We start from the raw sequence: 18,675 nt of genomic DNA, 5'->3' as shown, positions 1-18,675 counted from the left end.
GTTGGGTCTCAGCCCACGTACCAGATGGAGCTGGTAGACACAGAATTGTCCTGCACCTCTATGGACAGCTGTGAGTCCAAAATGATTCCCAGGCTTCCCCTGGTCCTTCAGAGGCACAGTTACCCCATTCAGGACCAGGGAGTCCTCCACATCCACTTGGTTCCTATCCCCCCAAAACAGTACTTCTGTCTTGTCAGGATTCAACCTCAATCTGTTAGCCGCCATCCATTCTCCAACCCCCTCCAGGTACATAAAGGGTACATACATAAAGTCTACAGTCTTCAACAGCAATGGCTGTGTCCATGTCTGGAAGGTTACTTGGGACAAGTTTTGTAAGTTAATGAAAATAAACTGCAATGTCAGCAGAAATGGATGGATCAAAGATACATAGGTAAAACAATCAATTCATGGCAACATGACAACATACTTTTAAAGGGGTTGTAGAATGCTCTCCCCAGGGAAATGTGCCTGGCACCATCATGGTTGGTTGTTAGGTGCCAGGCAAAGGCATCTTTATTTAACTGGCCCTTTGGTAGTTAAGTCAGGTTCTACTGTGCTACTCACTTCTTTGTGGATTAAACCATCTTGGCTGTGAATCTTGGAAGACCTCATCCCTGTCTTGTTGGCCTTTCTCTGCCTGCTTGGGAAGGCAGGGCCCTGACTGACTCCAGCTACAAAAGCTGAGGCTGCTGAAGAGGCCAGAGACCATCTTTGCTTTCTCTTAGCACAGCCACAGGTCACTGAGCCTGAGCTCCCACAGCCACTGCCCACTGTGAACCACTATTGGCAGCAGCAGCAGCAGCAGATACGTTCTATGCTTATTCAAATATTTTATTTTCTTGCTAATTATGATGTTTTAAATATGCACATTATATTAAACTTCCTTTTCTTTTGAAATGTTTAAGATGCTTTTATTTCTGTTAGCTTTGCTGCATTAAATGTGCATTCTGTGGTTGACTTGTAGTTATTTTGAATTTTTATATATATAATATTTTAGTTTCCTGTTAATTATGCTGCTTTGAATGTATACTTTACAGCTGGCTTTCTTTGGTGATGTTTTATTTTGGGTTGTTTTATTTGATGTTTTAATGTAGGTTGTAAACAGCTTTGAGATTCCCCCTCCCCTTAAAGATATAAAGCTGTATGGGAATAATAATAATAATAATAATAATAAGAAGAAGAAGAAGAAGAAGAAGAAGAAATAATAGAGTAAAACTTGTCCTTCCTATTATTTGGTTGAATGAGCATTTTAGGAATTTTGTACTGCACATGGTTTGTTAATCATTTGGCTTTTAAGTGGATTTTAAATACAAATCTTAATCCTCAACATCCAAACTCTATTTCTGATGCATTGTGACTTGAATCCCTACCCAGTACCCAGCTTTGAAAAGAAACTGGGGGGGGGGAGAGGGATGGGGGACAGCAGCAGCATTCACACCAGGGGGTTGGTTCACAGTCCTTCCACACTCTTCCAACTTGGTCAAAACTGCAGCAAAGCCCCACGTTGAGAACTCTCTGTAGAGCAACCTGTCTTCTCTTCTGCTCAGAAATGTTTGGCAAGCATGCAGGGGGAAGCATGTGCCTTATTGTCGACATGCCACGACAGTGCCTTTATAGGATCAAATATTTGAACAGCTCCATTAATCTTGCACTTAGCTCCCCAGCTCCACAAAATTGCACTGCTATTCTGAGTGGCAGCTGAAGGCACAACTGCCTCGAGGCAGCCCTCCTCATGCCAGCACCATTATTTTCTCTCCCCGTTGTGGAGTCTGTGGCGCTCTAATCCCTCAAATGCTCTTGCGCAGATCATACCACTCCATAAAAACAATCTGGAGTACAATTCTCCTTTGTGCGTTGCTCATCAATAAAACCCAGCCACCCACCAAAGTGCTCACGTTCCATTATTATCCGCTTTCATTTACCTTTTCATAAGCAAAGGCAGCAGTGTGCCTGAAATCTGATTATCCATTTCCTCATGTAATAAACTGCAAGGATAAGGGAGCCGAAGAATGATCAGGAAACAAAGAGACTTCTGTTACCATCTCTTCTCCTTGACATCGGGCTTCTCTCTTTGAAGTGGTTTTTAGAAATTAATTGCATGTATGTAGTTCAGCCAAAGGAACAGTTTATAGAACGGCAAAGAAACAGATTGATCAAAAGCGTAGTCAAATCCCAACATACACATCCAGACAAATCAGCTTAGGATGCCCAGCATGCTTTGGCGTCACCAGTGTTCCTTCTATAACAAGGGAAGCTATAACAAAACAGCTCTGATTGACAGTTTCTCTGGTGCAGATTTAGGATGAGCTGAACTGTGTTGGAGAAACGTCTCAGCTAGCTTTTCAGGCCAGACTTTCTGGATACATCAACAATATGGGTCATTTTACCACGCCCTCCACACATTGCTAACAAATTATACTCTGTTCCTTTCATTAAATTGTTCTCTGCTTAATCCTATCTTGTGGTGTCCACCTCTTTAGTTTGTTCCCCTCACAAGCACAAAATCTATTTATATTCTGAAGGCAGCGGTGGGTCGCTTGTGTCCTGAGAGCCACATGTAGCCCTCGGCCTTATTTCATGCAGGTGGCAAGAGGGTGGAGCAGCAGGTAAAGAGAGAGAATAGGAAATGCTATGACCCCACCCACTACTTCCTCCAGCCGCCACTGACCAGCATGTGGCCCTCAGAAAATTACCTCTGAGGAAATATGCCCCCTGGTAGAAATATGCCCCAACCCTTTGTAAGGGGATTTTCTGTGTCTCTCTCTCTCTCTCTCTCTCTCTGTGTGTATCTGCAACATACAGAATGCTGCTGCTAAAGCCTTGTACATCCAGCACTCAGAGGATGCTTCATGCGTGAGGTGGACTTCTCCATGGAAGTGCAAACCATCATTAGTGAGACCAGTGCAAGTTCCTCATTGACCCCCTTGCAACTGCTACTTGATAAAACTGGGCTAAGAGCAAATAAATGATTCCTCAATGTCAGATTCCATCTCCTGCATGTGGTGTATAGCTCTGAAACCCTAATATCGTGAATTTAATGAAGGTAGGGATATATATATATATATATATATATATATATATATGCAGGTTTTGGTGTCCTCGGGTGTCTTCCCGTGTAAAAGTTGGGGTGTCTAGGCGACGTTTCGACGAGGTCTCACTCGTCATCTTCAGGCTGGTGCTTTCGGCTTCTTGTTACTGGAACAGAGCGGGATCTCAATGTTTGAGTTCCTATAAATACTGTAGAGGGGGTGTGGTGTCTAGCCTCCAATGTTCTGGGCAGAGAGGAAGTTCCCAGGCTAGTGTGCCTTTTCTTCTTTTGTTCCTTAATTACTTGAGAGATACCTTGAGTGATTTCTTGAGTGATATCCTGAGTACCACTTAGGTGGGTCATTAGGTGTGGATTAGTTGCTAAAGTCTTTGTGTCTTGACCTCTTGAACTTTGTGAAGAGTTTTCCTGAGAAGATGGCTGTATTGCACTTAGTTGTGCTTTGGCTTGGCTTCGTGTATAGGGGCGAGCTGTGGTTTTGTGGCTTGTGTCAGCCAGATCTGTGTAGGGATTGCAGGGGGGTGCAGCATCCGGAGGTGCCACCATGGATTGGCTACTGGATGGTGTCAGTAATTCATCTGTGGAGAGGGTCTGGGTTTGGGTCTGGTGTGGTTGATTGGTGTTGGCGTTCTGTGTGCCTCTGGATCTGGTGTCAGTTTTTGTGGGGAGGGCTAATTTCCAGATGTCTGGCAAGCGGGATGTGTCGTCACGCTTGTTCATGTTGTGAGGGTGTTTCTCTATCTCGATGGCTTCCATGATTATTCTCTTGTGGTGATGTTCCGTGTTAAAGAGCAATTTGGAATCTGCAAAATTAATTTCGTGTCCTGTTTCTTTCATGTGTTGGAAAAGAGAGGAAGTTTTTTCTTCTTTTTTGACGGCATTCTTGTGTTCTGCGATACGTGCATTTATTCGTCTGTTTGTTTGTCCAATGTACGTGGCTGGGCAGACTTTGCAGACTTTGCACCAACCAAAAAATAGCCAATATCCTCAGAAACCCCAAGGATAAAATCCAGTTGGAAAACCAAGGGATCTATGAAATACCCTGCAAAGTCTGCCCAGCCACGTACATTGGACAAACAAACAGACGAATAAATGCACGTATCGCAGAACACAAGAATGCCGTCAAAAAAGAAGAAAAAACTTCCTCTCTTTTCCAACACATGAAAGAAACAGGACACGAAATTAATTTTGCAGATTCCAAATTGCTCTTTAACACGGAACATCACCACAAGAGAATAATCATGGAAGCCATCGAGATAGAGAAACACCCTCACAACATGAACAAGCGTGACGACACATCCCGCTTGCCAGACATCTGGAAATTAGCCCTCCCCACAAAAACTGACACCAGATCCAGAGGCACACAGAACGCCAACACCAATCAACCACACCAGACCCAAACCCAGACCCTCTCCACAGATGAATTACTGACACCATCCAGTAGCCAATCCATGGTGGCACCTCCGGATGCTGCACCCCCCTGCAATCCCTACACAGATCTGGCTGACACAAGCCACAAAACCACAGCTCGCCCCTATACACAAAGCCAAGCCAAAGCACAACTAAGTGCAATACAGCCATCTTCTCAGGAAAACTCTTCACAAAGTTCAAGAGGTCAAGACACAAAGACTTTAGCAACTAATCCACACCTAATGACCCACCTAAGTGGTACTCAGGATATCACTCAAGAAATCACTCAAGGTATCTCTCAAGTAATTAAGGAACAAAAGAAGAAAAGGCACACTAGCCTGGGAACTTCCTCTCTGCCCAGAACATTGGAGGCTAGACACCACACCCCCTCTACAGTATTTATAGGAACTCAAACATTGAGATCCCGCTCTGTTCCAGTAACAAGAAGCCGAAAGCACCAGCCTGAAGATGACGAGTGAGACCTCGTCGAAACGTCGCCTAGACACCCCAACTTTTACACGGGAAGACACCCGAGGACACCAAAACCTGCATTCCTGTACCCGTGAAAATCTACGAAAGCATATATATATATATATATATATATATATAGCACTGAAAAGCAAAACACATCCAGAAGAGGGAAATGAGCAGAAATTCCAAAATCTAACCTCATTAGCAATCAAGGATTCCTTTTATATCTTCACGACTTCAGTGTGATTATTCATTTAATGATTACATTAGCAGATCCTAAGATACAGTTTCACAATTATGGAGCCCCAATAAACAGGAGGTAATGCGGTATAGTAATCATATATGATTTCTAAAGTTTCAGAAAGTTGGGGAATATTATTATCTGCTGCTGTATTTTTAAACTGCATTTGCAGTTTACTTTTTGCTACTAATGTTTTAAATGGTTGCTTTATTGACCATTTATACTCATATATCTGCATTTCATTGATTTGTTTGTAATCTAAACCCTGGGATTTGTTTGAATGCAGGACACTTTAGAAGTGTAATTTTTTAAAAAATCAAAAATATATAATTAAGTAAAAGTTTCTGGTGACTTGTCTCTTGGGGGCAGCTCTCCAAATGCCTATTGTGTAAGCATGTTCCAGGCAGCGAAGGGGAAAGGGAGACAGTTTTTGATGCTAAAACTTGCTTCTCTATTGCTTAGTGGTGACAGCTTGAATAGTGATCATCTGACAGTGCAGGGCAGTGAAGTTATTTTATTGGTTTGTTTAAGACCAATAGACTGCTTAATCACAATGCTCTCTTGAGTAGCGTACAGTACATAATAAAATTAGCAACAAAATAGCTGAAATCTGCAAAACTGTTAATGAAAAGAAGTGCATATAGAGCTGGTATGCATGTATTGATAAAAGTGCTGTGGGCACCAGCACAAAATGGCTACCATGGGTGGCAAAAAGAGAGGAGTTGGTACTCCATAATAACGAGCTCTCTCTCTCTCTCTCTCTCTCTCTCTCTCTCTCTCTCTCTCTCACACACACACACACACACACACACACTCTTAAACAAACAAACAAAAACAGCATATATGAGAGATAATTTTCAATAAAATACAGATAAAATCAGTAAAACTTTTTTTAAAAACCATAGATATGTCTGAGTAGGCTTGCTGGAATGGAAGCGCTTTCAATGGGCATCTAAAGCACCTTTGCAAGGGCTCCTGTCTGATGTTAATGCCCTTCAACATCATAAAGGCATATAAAATGGCAATTAAAATGGCAGGGTGATATACAAAATACAGTCAAATCAGTACATTCATATTTTTTTTTAAACCTTCATAATTACTTTAAGACAATGTCCAAACCAGCACAGCAACACAGTAGAGTTCACCATCTGGCCTAAAATACATTAGTCTCTCTCAAAGGCTCGAATGAGGGAATGAGTCTTAAGATGCCATCAGAGGCTCAGTAAGGAAGGTGTCTCACTTGACTCCAGGAGGAAGGACTTTCACATGAAAGATGGGACACACTTGTTTTCTCCTGCTCTGGAGGGAGGGACCCAAAACAATGGATTCAAGTTAAAGGAATGGAGATTCAGACTCAACATCAGGAAGAACTTTCTGATGCTAAGAGCTGCTCGACAGTAGAGTGGGCTACCTCAGAAAGTGGCAGACTCTCCTTCCTTGGAGGTGTATAAGCAGAGCTTGGATGGCCACCTGCCATGGATGCTTAAGTTGAGATTCCTGCATTGCAGGGTCCCTTCCAACTCTACATTTCTATGATTCTATGACAGGTGGGGAATCAACAGCAAGAAGACTCTTCCCTGGCATTTCCCATTGGCAGGAACACAAGCCGGGCCTCCACGACAGATCTCAAAGCCTGGACCAGCAGATAATAGAGAGAGCTGCTATTTCAAGTATTTGGACTGCAGTTTTTTTAGCGCCTTGGGGGATCTTGTGAATGCTTACTGTGGCAATGTTTGAAAACCTCTTCTGAAAACTAATTACACAGGAGAGTGATAAGAGGCAAGTAAATTTTTCTCCTTGTTCCACTTGGGTGTTCATGTTCCAATTTATATAGCAGAGAATGGTACTGTCATTCTAATGATGTGGACCATGGGCTGCAAATGCCTTTTCATGAGAACTAGACCAAAAAGTGGCAGGTTGCCTAATGCACCACAGGTTTCTATAATGACCAGCTATTTGCCCCCACCTAGTCCATTAACAGGCAGGATATGTGACCATGTGAAGGAACTGAAAAGATAAAATCCTCTGTCCAACCCCCTCCCTCCCTCCCTCCCTCCCTCCCTCCCTTCCTTCCTTCCTCCCTCCCACAATGTGTTCTGTCAAAATATAATGTGAATATAACAATATAACATTTAAAACAAGAATTAAGCAAAACAGCAGACTAAAAGCAGCAACAGGAAAAATAGTTGTGAAATATACTCAGAGTCCTGCAGTGATTCCATGATCTTTGTTGCAGCTTGTAAAATAATGATTGAATTTCCCCCCAAACCTCTGGATTTTATATACATTATTTACACAATGAGTCCCATCTGATTGGCTGATTCTGCTTCCCTTCTGGAGTCTGATTGGTCTTCTCCTGCAGGCCAATCAGTTGTTGCATTCTAGGATCCTACCTGCCTCTTGTTCTAGGCTCTCTGTATCCCCCTGCCTCCCTCCCCTGTTCCGATGGCAGTCCCCTGACACATCCAATTACTCAAACATATTTTTAAAACTGAAAAGTCTTGGAAAATGATAAACAAAAAGTCATGTTGACCACTCAGCTCTACTTTCCCAATAAAACTGAGTTAGGAGAGACTGTGCATAAGCTTGTGAATGTGTGCCAGGATGCAATGGTGGACTAGATGGTGGCCAATAGACTGAATCTGAATCCTGCTAAGACAGAGCTCCTGTAGGTAAGTAGTTCTTGGGTCTGAGAACTGAGGAGTCTGTTCTAGATAGGGCTACACTCTCTCTGAAAAAACAGGCATACAGTTTAGGGGTATTCTTGGAACCATATTTGTCCATTGAGGCCCAGGTGGCCTCTGTGGCAAAGAGTGCTTTCATCAGCTTCAGCTCGTGTGTCAACTGGGGCCTTTTCTAGACCGGGATAATATGGCCACAATGACACAACTCCTGTTTGCACTGTTGTAAGGTGGTTTTTGTTGAGCTTCCCTTGCAGCTGGTGCAGAAAGGTCAAGGGAGTGAGTAGTGCTCCTTATTGGGCTCATTTAGACCACTGCTGAGGATCTGCTACTTACAAAGCCCAAAATAACTCTGGACCAGGTTACCTGAAAACAACAACCAACCAACCAACCAACCAACCAACCAACCAACTAACCGACCAACCAACCACCTGTCTTTCTTCTCTTTGCCTGGTATGAGCACTATGAGCAGCTAATGGAACCCTGTGAGTTTTGCCACATCCTGATCAGTATCAGCTTGTAGCAACAAAAAGGTAGGCTTTTCCCCTCGTGGCACCAGTCCTATGGAATGCCGTCACTGCTGAAATATGATGTTGGCATTCCACCAACTCCTGAAGACGTACCTGTTTAGGCACACATTCTCCTGAACTGAACTTCTGGTTTTACTCTTTTAACAGTTTGAATTGTTATACCTTTTACTGTTGGTTTTACTGTATGTTTTAATTAAGGTTCCATTTTTTAAAGTACGGATTGATTTTATCATTGTAAACCACTTTGAAGCCATTTTGGCAGAGAATCAGCATATAGATAAATGATATGAGTAGCCTCTTCGAGAGCTAGTTTCCCCCAAAGCCACATATATCAGGATCACTACCTCTCAGTGCTCCCTGTTCCTCATAGTAAATAGCCCATGCTTGTGTTAAACTATTTTGTCCAGCCACGCTCACTCTATTCCAGCACCCATCCTCAAATGGCTGATCTGTACATAGCTGAGTTTTCCACAATTCTTCGCAGCCCTTGATGACAAGTGATTTAACAAAATTGCCAAAGATTTGAATTTTTTCTTGCTTGTGGGGATGCATCCTGACATTTCAACAGTATTTGCATAATGATGTCAATTTGTACAAATGTGGAGTAAGGACTCTGTGTCACTCGTATGGTCAAAAAGAAATGGCGAAGGGTTGGAAGCCTCTGTAGAACTGCCAGTTCTAGCTCCCCCAGTCTTATTAGAAACTTCAGGGCTAAATTCTTCCTCCTCTTTTACAGCAGAAGAAGTCCAGAGGAAATACTTCAAAATTAAAGGTATGGCACTGGTATAAATTCACAGTAGCAGTTAGGATTGCATCAAGCCTCCCACTTCGTGTGTGTGTGTGTGTGTGTGTGTGTGTGTGTGTGTGTGTGTTTAAAGCCTAATAGGTCTCTTTCCTGGACTGCATAATGAAGCTGCTTGGAGCTCAAGTACAGGAGTTTGTGTAAAACTCCTGCTGATCAAAATGTTAAGTTCTCCATTCTTCAAGAAGCAACACACGCGCAGGGGGAATATTGCATCACATTAAGGAGCAGGGAGAAATGGCAAGCTGCCTCTGCAATTCACAGGTATGGCAAACACGGCTGGAATCCCTAATAGGCACGCTTTTAATTTGATGGTTTATATTCCATTAGCATGCCTCATCCATCAGGCTGGAAGCGCACAAATGGTGCCACAAGATACACCACTTTGCATTTGTTGAGAGACTTGGGCTGTGAGATGCATTTAGAAAAAGCATATTGTAGTAGCCAAAATGAAAATTTAAAAAACCCTCCTTTACAAGTTCTCCTCACCAAGGCAGAAAAAGAAGAAGTGATAGGAGACAGTTCAGACATTAAGGGTGGGGGAAAGGGGGATGCATACAAATGAATGTACATATGTAGAGGTGGATATTATACATACACACCAGGAATGGACAGTAAATTTGGCATTTCATAGCACTTTAAAAGGTAACTGTCTTCATGCCATCTCCCCCTACAGGTAGGGATGGGCAATCCTGGCCATTTTAGTTCCTCATTTTCCCAGCCTTAAGCACAGCTCTCTGCCTTTCCACATTAGTCTAAAATTCTTTTAAAATACATATACACACATTTCTGTGTGAATTTCCCCTAATACACACCTGTATGCTGTTTTGCCAGATAGAACACATTTTCTATGTCATTCTTATTTCTTCATTATTTCATGATATTTATATACCCTTGATTGTAAACCCCCTCAAGACAGTTTGCAAAAAGATAAAACAAAATTAGCATTAAAGAAGAATTTGCAATCACAACTTAAAACTTACAAAAAGTTAAAACAACAAGAAACAATAAACAGATTAAAATTTGCACTACCATGTGTAGTTGCTACTCTGTTTGATACTTCAAAAAAGAGGGAGGACAACGGAGGATGAGATGGTTGGACAGTGTTCTCGAGGCTACCAGCATGAGTTTGACCAAACTGCGGGAGGCAGTGGAAGACAGGAGTGCCTGGTGTGCTCTGGTCCATGGGGTCACAAGGAGTCGGACACGACTAAACGACTAAACAACAACAATACCATGTGTAGTTGCTACTCTGTTTGATACTTTGAAAAAGAGGGAGGTGGGCTTTTGATTTATTCTTTACAAGGAATTTAATAAGGTTTTGCTATGTCCCCCCCCCCACCTCGCTCGACCAAGGGTGAATGGATTTTATTTGCCACTACAGTGGTACCTCGGGTTACATACGCTTCAGGTTACATACGCTTCAGGTTACAGACTCCGCTAACCCAGAAATAGTGCTTCAGGTTAAGAACTTTGCTTCAGGATAAGAACATAAATCGTGGTCCGGCAGTGTGGTGGCAGCAGGAGGCCCCACTAGCTAAAGTAGTGCTTCAGGTTAAGAACAGTTTCAGGTTAAGAACGGACCTCAGGAACGAATTAAGTACTTAACCCGAGGTGCCACTGTACTTCTGGATGGGGGTGTTGTTGGAGGAATGCAGTTGAAGAAGAAGAAGAAGAGTTTGGATTTGATATCCCGCCTTTCACTCCCTTTAAGGAGTCTCAAAGCGGCTAACATTCTCCTTTCCCTTCCTCCCCCACAACAAACACTCTATGAGGTGAGTGGGGCTGAGAGACTTCAAAGAAGTGTGACTGGCCCAAGGTCACCCAGCAGCTGCATGTGGACGAGCGGAGATGCGAACCCGGTTCCCCAGATTATGAGACTACCGCTCTTAACCACTACACCACACTGGCTCTTGGAAAAAGAAAAAATGGCCTGCAGCTAGACAGTTGTCGAGGAGAGGCTGAATTTGAGAAAATATTTTGTGCTGAGAAAGAATTGCAGAGGGGAATTTAATGGCAGAATTCTGGAAAATTCGTTCTGTGAGTTATATATGGCTGTGGTTCGCAAGTTAGATAACAGCGGGATGGAGTGACATGTGACCTTGTACCACTCAGATAAACACTGCAAAGAATTGAACAGCGAGAGACAGAACTGAACTCTTTTAACACACCAGGTCTGGAACAAAAATGTAAACAAAGGACTACACACGTGACATGGATTATATATACAAACGATGAAACTGAGGTTGCTGTTTGTAAGGTGACAAGGGGCAGATGAAAGAGTGGTTTAATGGCAAGTGAAGTGATGTCAACTAGAGACTAAATAAGAAATGAGGCAGCTATGGAGAAATATCTTGGACATATGAAGCAATGGAAGCAGGAAACATGATTTTAAGAAATTGTATTAAATTAAGGTAATTTGGTTTGATTTGTAATAATTTGGATTTTTTTAAAAAAACAAAACCCTTGCATAATCTTTTGAAATATCTGGGTAAGCTTATTGAAACAAAAATGCATTTAGTAGGCACAGGGGCGCCGACTTATAAAAAATATTGGGGGGGCGGGGGCCCATACCAACTTATAAAAAATATTGGGGGGGGCCAAGACCTCCAAACCGCTGCTGATGGGGGAACGAAAGGGGCGAGCCCCGGGCTGCCCCGACCTTAAGTGAACCTGTGAGGGCCGGCCCTTTGCGGCAGCCGATTGGCTGCCGCCGTGGGCGGTGAATATTAATGAGCTAGGGGGAATCCCCGCTTCTTGCGGGGCTGACGCCAGCCCCGCGAGATTGTTGATGGGTCGAGAGCCCGCAACCCCACCCCCTCTCTAGATTGGGAGCGGCTTTGTTTTAACTCATTACTGAATGTATTTTAAAAGGTAACTATTGTCAAACAAGGAAAATAAAAAATACCAACATAATTTTGTGATTTTACAAAGCATAATATAACTAATAATTTTCTTAAATTATTGGGGGGGGGCAGAGCCCCCCAAACGAATTTTTGAGGGGGCTCGGGCCCCCTCAGGCCCCATGGAGCCGGCGCCTATGAGTAGGCATCAAAAAGAGTACAGTGAAGACACCTGCCTGATATCCATAGGCAGGGAGTTCCCAAGTGTAGGTGCTGCCATACTAAAACACCAGTTTCTTACAAAGGCAGAATGAGTATTATGTGACGCCTGTAACAGCGCTATACTGCCAACTGAAGCAGTTCAGTGGGTGTACATGGAGTAAGGCAATCTTGTAGGTAACATAGCTGTCAACTTTTCCCTTTTCTTGTGAGGAAACCTATTCGGAATAAGGGAATTTTTTAAAAAAGGGAACAGTTGACAGCTACGGTAGGTAAACTAACACACACACACACACACACACACACACACACTGTTCAGACTTTTTCCTTGTATATGCATTCCCCCCCTACAAATTACTAGGCTGGGGGAACTGCTCTGCAGCGTTTAGATAAATGTGAATTTGGAAGAATGGCTGTGTTTCAGTCTGTGTCTTGTTCTGGCCAGTGCAAATGAGGTACGAGATGGTTCAGCTTTCTGCCCCATCCCTATCTACAGGTTTGCAAATGGAATAAAGATGAACATCTCCTAAGGCAGAGCTCCTGAGCTGACAAGGAACAAGGCAGGCTTGCATTCCAGCAGGTGATGTAACTGCCTTGGGGGAAAAAAACAAAACTCCAGAATGCCATTCTGTTGACTGCCACTAATGCCCAGACCCCCTCAGCTACTTATTACAGCCATTGCCATCTCAAAGGTGAGAATTTATGTTTTTTAAGGCAAGGGAAGGGATTGGACCCTAATGATTTTCTGCACCCCAAGCATGTGCTTTGCAATGCAGCTCTAATATCCTCCACACATGCTCCAAAGTGTTTTTGTGTTTCCCGAGATCTCTAATAGATTCTCAATAATGAAATCACCAACACTTTAAGAATCAAACACCAAGGAGTTGAACAACCTGTATTTCATTGTGAGCAAAGGTGGGCTCTTTATTTCTCCGTGGCAAAGAGAAACCCCTCCCCACCACTCCTCCTGCAGGCTGCTTGTAGTTAATAATTTGAAGGCCTTGACAAAACAGTAGATGGGAATAATTGTTTTGCTGTGGATTTCTTGCTCCTCCATTCAATGAGCCACTTAAATCCAAGCACATATGGGCTCCATATTCAGAAAGATGTCCAGCAAGTAGAACAGTTTAACAAAAGGTGATACATCTTCTTCCTCGTTGTCTTCCTTCTCCTTCCCTCAGTCTGTGTTTCAGCAACAACAACCTCCTCCTATGCCACAAAGGGGAGGGAAGGAAAGTCTCAGCCTGAGCAGTGTTTTTTAAATACTGTTTTTCTCCTTTGCCTGAGAACAGCGAGATAAAAACATCAGAAAATAGGAAATATCAGGCTTTCTCTCACTGGTGGGCAAATGTTCCATCAGGTAGGGTTCAGGAACAAAGCTTTCAGCTGTTTTTGCTAATCATCTGTTAGTACCTTAGTTTGTTACATCAATGGCAACGTAATGTCACCATGCTGGAAATGGTCTTCTGGTTTATGCCAGGATCCATTCCTTATGTGTTACGCCATATGGGTAGTTTCTTATGGATATAAACGGGATAGTGGCTGCTTTTAAAATGATGATTAGGCATTTTGTGAATTCTTGCTAAATTAAGAACAGTGTCTTATTGAAACAGCAGAAACAGCCCTATAGGAACACCAGCAAAGAGAGAGGTCTCCCTTGCTTGCTTTGGAGAGATTAGCAGAGGGCTGTCGAATGGCTACTGGCAGCTGGCATTTGGTACTTCTTCATGCAGTGCATAGTTGAAACTATGGAACTCACTCTCACAAGAGGCAGTGATGGCCACCAGCCTAGATGGCTCTAAAAGAGGATTTGGTAAAGGCTATTTATAGCTACTATCAAGGATGGCTATGCTGTGCCTCTACAACAGGAGACACCAGCATTTCTGAATAGTAGTTGCTTGGAACCACAGCAGCAGAGAGTGCTGCTGTGATCGAATCCTGCTTTCAGGTTTCCCACAGGCATGTGGTTGGCTAAGCCAGTCAGATAGGTGAGATACAACAACAACAACAACAACAACAACAACCTTAATAAGAAATGACAGGTGGGACTTGCTGCAGCAATATGCTGGGGTGTAGAACCTTTCATGTCAGAATTCCAGCCAGCCACACCCTTTCCCAAGATACTCTCTTCCGCTCTCCATCCCCTGCTTTTTCATTATTGCCCCACCCCAACACAGCATCCTGTTGCCACCGAACATGTTCAGTCCTCATGGGATTGTTTTGGATCCTTCCACTACTCTGAGGTTTTTGTACAATTCTTGGCATCTTTAGGTGGAACTGGGAGGGTCCCCAGTCTGGTGTTGCAGATGCTCACTTGCAGTTGATGTAGACCAGAGCTTTCTGAACTTTCCATGCTGGTGACACACTTTTTAGAAATACATCATTTCGCAACACAGTAATTCAGCTTTATTAGCAAACCAGAGGTTAAACTAACCCCCTTCCAGCTCCAGGACACACCTACACACTGCAGCTGACACACATGCGTGTTGTGACAAACAGTTTGGAAAGCTCTGGTGTAGACAATGCTAGATAGAACATTTCAGTATATGCAGCTTCCTATATGCCAGTGCTTCCCAGGAGACTGTTTGGGGGCAATCTTGTTGGTACTCAGCCACTCTTTGCTAATAGAGGGAGCAATTCTCCCAGGTTTTGAGGGTTAATCCAGGCACGCTATCAATAGAACACATTGATTTGACCAAAGAGAGAGAGAGAGAGCGAGAGCATAAAGTCCCTGTTATCTATTGAACAACCAGAGATGAGATGCCTAGTCTGATTTAAGAAAGCCAATAAGCAAAGCGAAGCTAGGCTATTCTGCTGCTCTTGAATCTTGCTGTTTCTCTACCCTGCAATGCTATTTCAATTTGGCTCATGTGCAGGTTCCTCATTTCAACATATTTTCCACAATCTGTTTAAGGCACTGGACGATAAAGGTAAAGGTAAAGGTACCCCTGCCCGTACGGGCCAGTCTTGACAGACTCTGGGGTTGTGCGCCCATCTCACTCAAGAGGCCAGGGGCCAGCGCTGTCCGGAGACACTTCCGGGTCACGTGGCCAGCGTGACAAAGCTGCATCTGGCGAGCCAGAGCCGCACACGGAAACGCCGTTTACCTTCCCACTGGTAAGCGGTCCCTATTTATCTACTTGCACCCGGAGGTGCTTTCGAACTGCTAGGTTGGCAGGCGCTGGGACCGAGCAGCGGGAGTGCACCCCGCCGCAGGGATTCGAACCGCCGACCTTTCGATCGGCAAGTCCTAGGCGCTGAGGCTTTAACCCACAGCGCCACCTGCGTCCCTTCACTGGACAATAGTTATTTGTTAATAGGGCTCTAGAGCTGCAGCCAGCAGAGAGAGATCTGTAGCAATGTGACTGAGATATCTTGGCCAGGATGAGAGCCGGCTCTTACCATTGTTCTCTCCCCACACCTCCAGTCAAACTCCTTTGCTGCTTCTGCTGCCCATAACCTGTACAATGTGAGATCGGCAGCATGGTGAGTGTAAATCCTGTTTCCTTGAGAAGTGTGATAAATGCATTCCAGAGGGGCTCATTTTTGACTGGATTAGCTGGTGGGTTGCCACCAACGCAGTGACTCCAGAGGGACCGCCTCACCCCTTATATTCCTGCTCAGTAACATCACTCCTCAAATGGAGTACTGCTGTGAGGACTGCATGTGCCAGAGGAGTGCCTAGTTTGTACTAGAAACTGGGTTTTTAGTGTTGCAACCTTAGCTCCTGGAATCAGTTACCAGATGAATTTAGACAGATGCCCAGCCACATGATGTCTAGGCACTTGCGGAAGGTGGTTTTTTTGTTTAAGAAGCCTTTCCTGAAGTGTGATCCAGTCAATTTACAGAATGTTGATTGTGCATCTATAGGAATGGCTTAAATGTTTTAGCATTCATAACAATTTTTCTTTTCTTTTTTTGAGGAATTGGAGGATGGATTTTTGGCACAGTACTAACTAGTCTTGAGTAAGGCTTGCTAGCTTGTTCCTGTAATTGTGGGATAGAAGTCATGAGATTGCATATGTATGTACAGAACCAGTGTGCTGTATTGACTAGATTAGAGTGTTGGGAGACCAAAGTTTGAATTCCTAGTCTTTCACGAACATAGGAAGCTACCTTATACTGTGTCTGGGTACCACAATTTAAGAAGGATGTTGACAAGCTGGAATGTGCACAAAGGAGGGCAACCAAGATAATCAAGGGTTTGGAAACCAAGCCTTACGAGGAGCACGTGAAAGAGCTGGGTATGTTTAGCCTGGATAGCTCAGTTGGTTGGAGCGTGGTGCGGATAATGCCAAGGTTGCAGGTTTGATCCCCGTGTGGGACAGCTGCATATTCCTGCATTGCAGGGGGTTGGACTAGATGATCCTCAGGGTCCCTTCCAACTCTATGATTCTATGAATTACATGCACCATTCAAAAGAGGAAACTGAGAGGAGATACGATAGCCATCTTCAAATATCTTAAGGGCTGTCACAAGGAAGAGGGAACAAGATTGTTTTCTCCTGCTCTAGAGGGTAAGCTTCGAGCCAATGGTTTCAAGTTACAAGAAAGGAGATTCCGACTAAACATTTTGAAAAACTTTCTGACAGTAAGAGCTGTTCGACAGTGGAACAGTCTGTTAGGATTCCTGTTCCATGTTTGCAGTCATGAGATTGTTTTCTATCACATGATGGTGTCTGTTTTCATTCCACAGTGTGGGAAGTGACGGAGACAGGATGTTTATGTTACTATGTTCCGTGAAGTGGGACTATTGTCCTTTGTTCTTTCTCTCTTGGTTGTCTGTTGAGAAAGAGGAAGGAGCTAAGGCAGAATGCTCTGAGTGTACTATATGTAAATAAAGTAGATTAGCCAAAATCCTGTGCTACTGAGTTCTGTTACACGAACTGCCAATGCTCTGCAGGATCCTAAGTGTGCTGATGCTTCTTGATATCAGTCGCTGTGATGTTCGGGCTGAAGAAAGCTTTTGAAGCTCCTGAACGACAGACCAGGAGGATGAGAACTTGCCAGTCGGGCACGTGTCTCTACCAGGGTCCTACACGATCCTAACACAGTCTCCCTTGGAAGGCTGTGGACTCTTCTTCCTTGGAGGTATTTAAGCAGAGGTTGGATGTCCATCTGTTGTTGATGCTTTAGCTGAGATTCCTGCATTGCAGGGGGTTAGACTAGATGGCCCTCAGGGTCCCTTCCAGGTCTATGATTCTCTGGACCATTAATAATCTAGCTCAGTATTGCCTACACTGACTGGTATCAACTCTCCAAGCCTGCTGGCAGGAGTTCTTCCCAACCATGCCTGGACATACTTGGAATTGAACCTGGGTCCTTCTGCATGTAAAGCAGATGCTCTGCCACAGAGCTAGGGGTTTTCTCCTATGGTTTGTTTGGGTAAAAGGTTGTATAAACTTGCTTTGGTGGTATTCCCATTGGTGCCTAGTCCCGCCTTTCTTAAAGCTAGGTCCTAACAATATTCCACTGCTGTTGAATCATACCCAGCAGCAAAGCGAGCATAAAGGCCTAGAGATCAGAAAGTGTGCTATGACTGGAGCAAAACCAATATGGTTTACTGTGCGTTTTTTCTTCTCTTTGCTTGCATCAATACTCTGAATTTTGTCAACACATTTGCATTTTCAATATCCATTTTTCTTTCTGAGCCTGAGTCACTTCCTATGATTGATTGAATTTACAGATAGGGCAGGTTTTTAAGCCCATCAGCTGCTCCTTACCGCTGCCTCCATTCATTCACTAGCACATGCTACATCCTCACACTAAATTGAAAGTGATGAATTTGCACAGACTGCACCGAACAAAGAAGTTTCTTTTTCTTTTTCCTGCCAGGAATGGAAAGACTTTACAGGCAAAGCTCCATGGGTATTTCATTGGCCCGGGATCCTCCTCACTGCAACGCCTTTGGTGCAGCACACACACATATATATATATCCAATTAGCTAGAAGTGAGATTTAAATAGAAATCCCACACAGCATAATACACTGCTAGATTATCCGCTAGTGCTCCACCAGCCAAGTCCTTTTACTCACAGGTAAGGTCTACTTAACAATGTCATAGACTCATACAACTGTAGAATTGAAAGGGACCCCAAGTGTCATCTAGTCCAACCAATAATAATAATAATAATAATAATAATAATAATAATAATAATAAATAAAATAAAATAATGTTATTATTTACAGTATACTTCCAGCCACTCTGGTGGCTCACAGCATATATCAGAACATACTAAACCATCAAACATTAAAAACTTCCTGATGTTTTCTAAAAGTCAGATAGTTGTTTATAACCTTGACACTACCAAGAAGGCCCTTTGCCTGCTTCCCTGTAACCTCACTTCTTGTAGAAGGCCCTTGGAGCTGGACCTCAGTGTCTGGGCTAAATGATGGGGGAGGAGACGCTCCTTCAGGTACATGGGGCCGAGGC

At 43.6% G+C, this 18,675-nt stretch overlaps 1 long non-coding RNA gene across 1 annotated transcript in view; it reads right to left on the bottom strand.

Annotated features, from left to right (window-relative positions):
* The window catches only part of LOC310841689, a 540,183-nt gene that overhangs the window by 155,388 nt on the left and 366,120 nt on the right, over positions 1–18,675 (bottom strand). The window lies entirely within an intron of this gene.

The sequence above is a fragment of the Podarcis gaigeae genome (assembly GCF_964106915.1).
Source record: "Podarcis gaigeae genome assembly, chromosome: 3".
NCBI lineage: Eukaryota > Metazoa > Chordata > Lepidosauria > Squamata > Lacertidae > Podarcis > Podarcis gaigeae.
This window is presented reverse-complemented; position numbering and strand designations above follow the sequence as displayed.